This window comes from Octodon degus, unplaced genomic scaffold (genome assembly GCF_000260255.1).
Source record: "Octodon degus isolate 3935 unplaced genomic scaffold, OctDeg1.0 scaffold00211, whole genome shotgun sequence".
In the NCBI taxonomy this organism is placed as follows: Eukaryota; Metazoa; Chordata; class Mammalia; order Rodentia; family Octodontidae; genus Octodon; species Octodon degus.
The window spans coordinates 2,175,543-2,181,976 of NW_004524787.1; the positions used below are offsets into that span (position 1 = coordinate 2,175,543).

Below are 6,434 nucleotides of genomic sequence, written 5' to 3' on the forward strand. Positions count from 1 at the left end.
TTTTCCCCCCTTTTTTCTTTTGTCCTTTCAGAAGAAATTTTGAAGAAGTGGAAGTTTGCTCTAGATTATGTGTCATCAGAAAGCAAGGGCAATTTTATCACTACTTATATTAGTAAATCTTATCTGTGGAAAAGAGATACTAGAGAGAAAATAAACTGTAATTTGGGAAGAAGTAGCAAACATTTTAACAAACAGGAGGGATTTTGTTATTGTGGATAGTACTTATTTTTCTCTGTGTTTGGACAAAATTCTGAACTCACTTTGGTTTATCTCATTTTCTCAGTCTCAGACTAATCTTGTCTGAGGTTGGTATTCTGTGAGACTGTATTTTACATAAGAATAACAGGACTGAGTGGTTCTTCTGAATGTCCAGGGTGTTTCTCGCATTTTCTGTTGTCTCTTTTGACCAATAACAAGTGAAATTAGTCTAGAAGACATCAACTCATAATACCTACATTTTCGCCATTGCTGAGAATTTGTAGATTGAATGCTCATTTAACATTGTCTTGGATGGGGAGATAGCTCAGTGGAATAAGTGCTTGCTTGATAAGCACAAGGTCCTGAATTTGATCCCTGGTACCAAAAAAAAAATTCTCTGTAAACAAAGCAGGGTTAATTCATTATTCTTCCTCCACTGTAGGATGAGCCTTTGGTTATTTTCTCATTTTTTTACTAGTGAATGTTTATGATTCATAGTATTCATAGCATTCATCTTGTTTGTAATATATATATATATATATATATATATATATATATATATATCACATATTGATCTTTTTTTATTCCTCTTTCCATTCAGCTGCCTCCATGGCTACCCCTACCCTTTCAAAGAACAATCTTTTTGATTTATTGATCCTTTGTATTGTTTTCTGAAGCTTCAATCTTATTAATTTCCACTCTGATTTTTATAATTCCTTTCCTTCTGTTGTTATCAGGTCAGACTGTCCTTTTCTTTCTAGGACCTTGAGATGTATCACTAGTTTATTTATTTGCTATTGTGATTTATACAGCATTTTCACCAAAGAGTTTCATGTGCTCATAGGCAGAGCATCTGGAATTGGATAGAATTATGGGGATTCTATAGGTAAATATGTTGTTAGGAGCAAGGGATGTAGCTCAGCAGCATAAGCGCCTACCTCACAAGTGCAACATCCTGACTTTAATCCTGAGTACAAAAGAAAAAAATGTTAGGAGGTAGAACCTGGTCACAAGAGGCAGGTGGCTGGGAGTGTGAGTTTTTAGCATGCATTTTCCTCCCTTGTGCTTCCCTTCACTCTGCTACCTGGCTGCCATGACATGAGAAGTTTTCTTCTGCCAAGGAATTCCACCATGCCTTCCTGCCTTGGAGCCAGCCAGCTATAGAAAGAGCCAAAAGAAATCTCTTTAAATTTTGCATGTCAGCTATTGTGTCCTAATGATGAGAAAGTGAGTAAGACAGATTTTGGTATCAGAAACATGGGGTCATTGCTATGCGTATACCTGACCATGTGGTTCAGATGCCTTCAAAACTGGTTCTTGAGAGAAGTTTGGAAAAGTCTGAAGGGGGGGGCTGGGGATGTAGCCCAGTGGCACAGCACTTATGTAGCAATCACAAGGTCCTGAGTTTAATTCCTGGCACCCAAACCAAGAAGAAGCCCCAGGATGTTGAACCCAAAATTGTTGTGAGATACTAGTCAGATCTTAGAAGACCAGAATGCTAATAAAAATGCATGTTGTATAAATTGGACTCAGAATTTTTCATTTAGGCAGGACTCCATTTGGGTGCTGGAGGTCATGTGTGTTACATTCTGGAAGAACTGCATTTTGTTTATGTCCTGAGTCTCAGAGTAAAAAATATGTCTCATTAAATTGCTGCAGAAAGTTCCAAGAAATCCCAATGTTTAGGATGCAACATGCATAACACTTGCTGCTTTAGTAAAATATACTGTGAAGAAAGGAGCAAAGACCACAATTTAAAAAGTTTTCAATTTTGCCAGAGAGAAAGTCAGCAAAGTTTTGGTTGAGAAGAGTTTGGTTTCTAAAAACAGGATTAAAAAGAAGCTAAATGTTTTACATCAGGACAATCAGACATGTTGCAGGCAGCTAAGTTAGATAAAAATATCATAGGCAGTCAAACAGGACCAAGTTCTCAGATGGAGCCAGTATATAAGGTCTGATACCTCACAACTGCAACAGTGAGAGAGACAGACACACTCCCACTGTGGGCCAGACTGCAAGAAAGAGATCAAACAAATGCATACCTCCCTAAAGATAAGCATGCAAGATTGATATTCTAAATAGATCTTCCCCCTTGAGGAAATCTAGAAAAGTCACTAACCCAGCCCCTACAGGAAATCCCCTGTTCTGTATCCATGTCCTCTGGCTCTGTGACTCACTTCCCTATTTGGTCCTGCATTTAGCCAATTTTACCTGAGCAATTGTACTTGTAATCTTATTGTTTGTTCCCATGTTCCCCACCTTAGACCCACCTCACCACATGGTTTTGCTCTATTAAAATCCCTGTAAAAGACAGATGTGGGGACAACCCAATTGGGTCTCTCTTCTGTTCTCTGTCTCTGTCTCTGTCTCTCTCTGTCTCTCTGTCTCTCTGTCTCTGTCTCTGTCTCTGTGTCTCTCTCTGTCTCTGTCTCTGTCTCTCTGTCTCTCTCTCACTCTCTGTCTCTCTGTCTCTGTCTCTGTCTCTGTCTCTCTCTCTCTCTCTCTCTCTCTCTCTCTCTGGGTCTGTAGGGTGTTCAGGGTCTCACTACTAGATTGGACTGGACTCGTAGTGATCCCCCGGTTTACAGCTGGGATTACAGGCACATACCACCACACCCAGTCTCAATCACCACCATGCCCAGTCTCAATTTCCATCTCAGCGTGCCTCAGGGGTGGGGCCAGCATGGCAGGCCCTGGCCCCTGCACCTGCTTGCAGGCACTTTAATCCACTGAGCTACTTGGCCCTCCCTCCCTTCTATTCTCCTGGACAAGAGTTCCCCCCCCTCCGGTAAATACATTCTGTTCTTAATCTCTGTTGTCCCTAAAATTCATTGTTCACTTTTGTAGAACACGAACTGGGTGAAAGTATCTTTCAGGTTGGGTGTTTTATTCCCCTATATCAATATGACTTGCTGGCATTGCAGGAATCAGCAAAACCCATTCATTTCAGGCTTAAGGTATAAAGTTCTAAAGCTTTTCATCTGAGAAGAGATCCCTGGGTCACCATGCTCCAGAAAGGCATCCTTGGGAATTAGATTGCCAGGTTTCATTTCACTAGGTTCAGCCATCCAGATAAACAATGGCCACTATGGTATGACAATAAATGGTGGCTGTTACTGTTGTAGCTGGCAGCAGACCTTGTCATCCAAATGGTGATGATTTTGCAGGTGTGCAGCTTGTAAGAGTTGTGAAATTTCTACTTGCTTTCAGAAGGCTTGGGAGACCAGGTACTGTGCCTGTGAGAAGGTAGTGTTAAAGGTTGTGATCTGGGGGAACACCTGCTCAGGCTCCTCTCCTGTCCCTCTCTCAGACAGGAGATTACTTTTCCTCAATAAATATATTCTGCTCATAAAAAAGTTGTGAAAATAAGACCAAAAGTGAAATAGAAATTCAGAGTAGTCAAGAATGTATTTCTGGGGCTGGAGAGATGGCTCAGTGGTCTAAAGTACCTACTTGGAACAAGCTTGGCAAAGCACAGGGACCACGGTTCGATCCCCCAGCACCACATGCCAGCCAGCTGCGCCCCCTGGTGGGCTGAGCTGGCCACACACACACACACACACACACACACACACACACACACACACAATAAATAAATGTTAAAAAAATTTAAAAAAAGAATGTATTTCTGAGATTAAGAATATTTAGATTTATTTTCCTCCATATTTCCCATTTTGTGACATTAATATTGTATATGATATGCCTATGTTTTATGCCTGTTGGACATCTTACTGGGGCATAAGCCATTGTTAGTATGTGGAATCAATCAGCAAGCTTATCAGAGTGCTTAGAAACTTTACATACTTTCTCTTTGCATTGTTGTATGTCCATAATTAAAAACAGGATTTGAACTTGGACAGTACCATCTGTGTCTGTCACTTCTCAAAAGGGTATAAGAGGGAAAAGCTTAGATATCCTGTTCTCTGAATCTGGGACTTTATAATAGCAGACCCAGATCTGGTATTGGAGGTGTCAGTGGGTGGTCTTTATGTCCTTACGATACTGCACGTGCTAAATGATAAATAGCCTGTGGGGATGAGGGGATGACAAGAGGAACTCCTCAGCAGCATCGGCTCATGAAGGAGGGTTAGTTCTAGGGCAAATATCAGGTCTTTGTTACAGGATCATAAAGGCTTGAGTGAAGACACCTCTGACAATTTTCCTTGTATTTCCCAAAATATTTCTAGTAAAAGTATGTTGTCATACGTTAGGCAGCCAGAGTGGCCACTTCTTTTTTGCTCCTATATACCCATGGGTATATAGGCTATGCCTTATTATAAAGGAATATAAAATGTTCTTTCTGAAGGGTCAAAGGTCAAAATTATTAGTGTCTGAGGAAGTATCCAAGTGGGGAATCACATGAACTAGATGTGTTTCCCATTTTAGGTCTGTAGACAGGAGAAATAAAAATTAGGTTGTGGATAACTTATGGGCCCTTTCCTGGGTCAGTCCCTGGCTGATTCATGTGACCTTACAGGGAAACTTCTTGTTGGTTCCCAAACTGATCAGTCCCTAGGACATCCTGGTAAAGACAAATTCCTTGGAGTTGAGAGTTCTTATAATTAGGAACCTTACAGAGTTATCCTTGAGTCAGTTCCCAAATAGGAAACTTACATAGCATCCTCCAGGACAGTCTATTATGGGGGATCAGACAATGTGAAAGATCATGAGGGGCCCAACTATGTGATTAAAAAATGCTCCAGTCCTGACGTTGGTGTGACTTTGCTTCAAGAACAGGGAGATATATGGAAGGATATGCACCCCCTGGCTGTGGGCTGAAGGCTGATAACTTAGAATTCCTGAGGCAAGATAGCATCTGTTGATGACAGTTGTCAAAATAAAGGCATTTGAGTTTAGAGAAAATCTGTTTCTTCATTAATTTAATCCTTATCCAGCCCTTTCCTTTTTTTCTTGACATTTTATTTATTTTTATTTGCCATTTTATTTATTTTTTATCATTCTTTTTTCAGAATTTTATTGATAAACAAATAGCAATGAGAGTTTCAAATCAAATCGCTAGAACAGTTTCAATAATTAACACACTGCATACAATCTTCTTAGTGGTTAATTGCTGTACAAGATGCGGACTTGAGATCCTATTTACAAACACCATTAGAACAAATCATTCTATTCATTAAGAGAATGTAGCCCCTTCTCCCTGGCGGTTAGTGCTGAGAGTGCGGAGTGTGTGCTCCGGGCTCAGAACACACATTTATTATTAAAAAATCAAAAAAAAAAATTAAAAAAATCTTTTTAAAACCCCCCCAAAATTTACAAAAAATCAGCGTCTCCCCACCCGGAGACTTTTTCTTTTCTTCCTCTTTTATAAAATAACCCGGTGAAGCAGCCGAGACCGACCCGCCCGCCCGCGGCCCCGCAGCAGCTCCAAGAAGGAACCCAGAGACCGAGGCCTTCCCGCCGATCAGACCCACACCGCAAGCCTCTCCTCCCCTCCCGGCAGGCAGCCGCCCACAGCAGTAGATCGACCCGTTCTGCGGCCCTTGAGTAGTTTTTGGTTCGGGTTGATTTTTGTCCCTCCGAGCTTGCCCCCGCTCCCCTCGCCCCCGGCTCCGGCTCCTGCACCCGCTCTCCTGCTCTCGGAAAGGTCGTGGCCTGTGGCCCTGCGGGCAGTCGTGCCGAGATTAACCCCAGTTCCCCCAGCTACCCCATGGCCTCGCCCTACGTGGGCGATCTCCACTCCGACATGGCCGAGGCGATGCTCTAGGAGAAGTTCAGCCCGCGGGGCCCATCCTCTCCATCCGGGTCTGCAGGGACTTGATCACCCGCCGCTCCTTGGGCTATGCCTACGTGAACTTCCAACAGCCGGCAGACGCGGAACATGCTTTGGACACCATGAACTTTGATGTTATAAAGGGCAAGCCAGTTCGCATCATGTGGTCTCAGCGTGATCCATCACTTCGCAAAAGTGGAGTAGGCAACATATTCATTAAAAATCTGGACAAATCCATTGATAATAAAGCACTGTATGATACATTTTCTGCTTTTGGAAACATACTTTCATGTAAGGTGGTTTGTGATGAAAATGGTTCCAAGGGGTATGGATTTGTACATTTTGAGACCCAGAAAGCCGCTGAAAGAGCTATTGAAAAAATGAATGGGAGGACCCAGTCCTAGCCCAGGTCCGGTGAGTGTGTGGAGAGCTTCCTGCTACCCTGCACCGGCGGGACCAGTCCCAGCCCAGGCGCAGCGTGGGCCGGACCCTCGCCCGCCCCCTC

General features: G+C 42.7%; 2 pseudogenes; one reads left to right on the forward strand and one right to left on the reverse strand.

Annotated features, from left to right (window-relative positions):
• Positions 1 to 2,448, reverse strand: part of LOC101566783 — a 4,096-nt pseudogene extending 1,648 nt beyond the window's left edge.
• A 3,318-nt stretch (positions 2,449 to 5,766) lies between these two features.
• LOC101567176 lies at positions 5,767 to 6,333 on the forward strand (annotated as a pseudogene).
• The last annotated feature ends 101 nt before the right edge of the window (positions 6,334 to 6,434 follow it).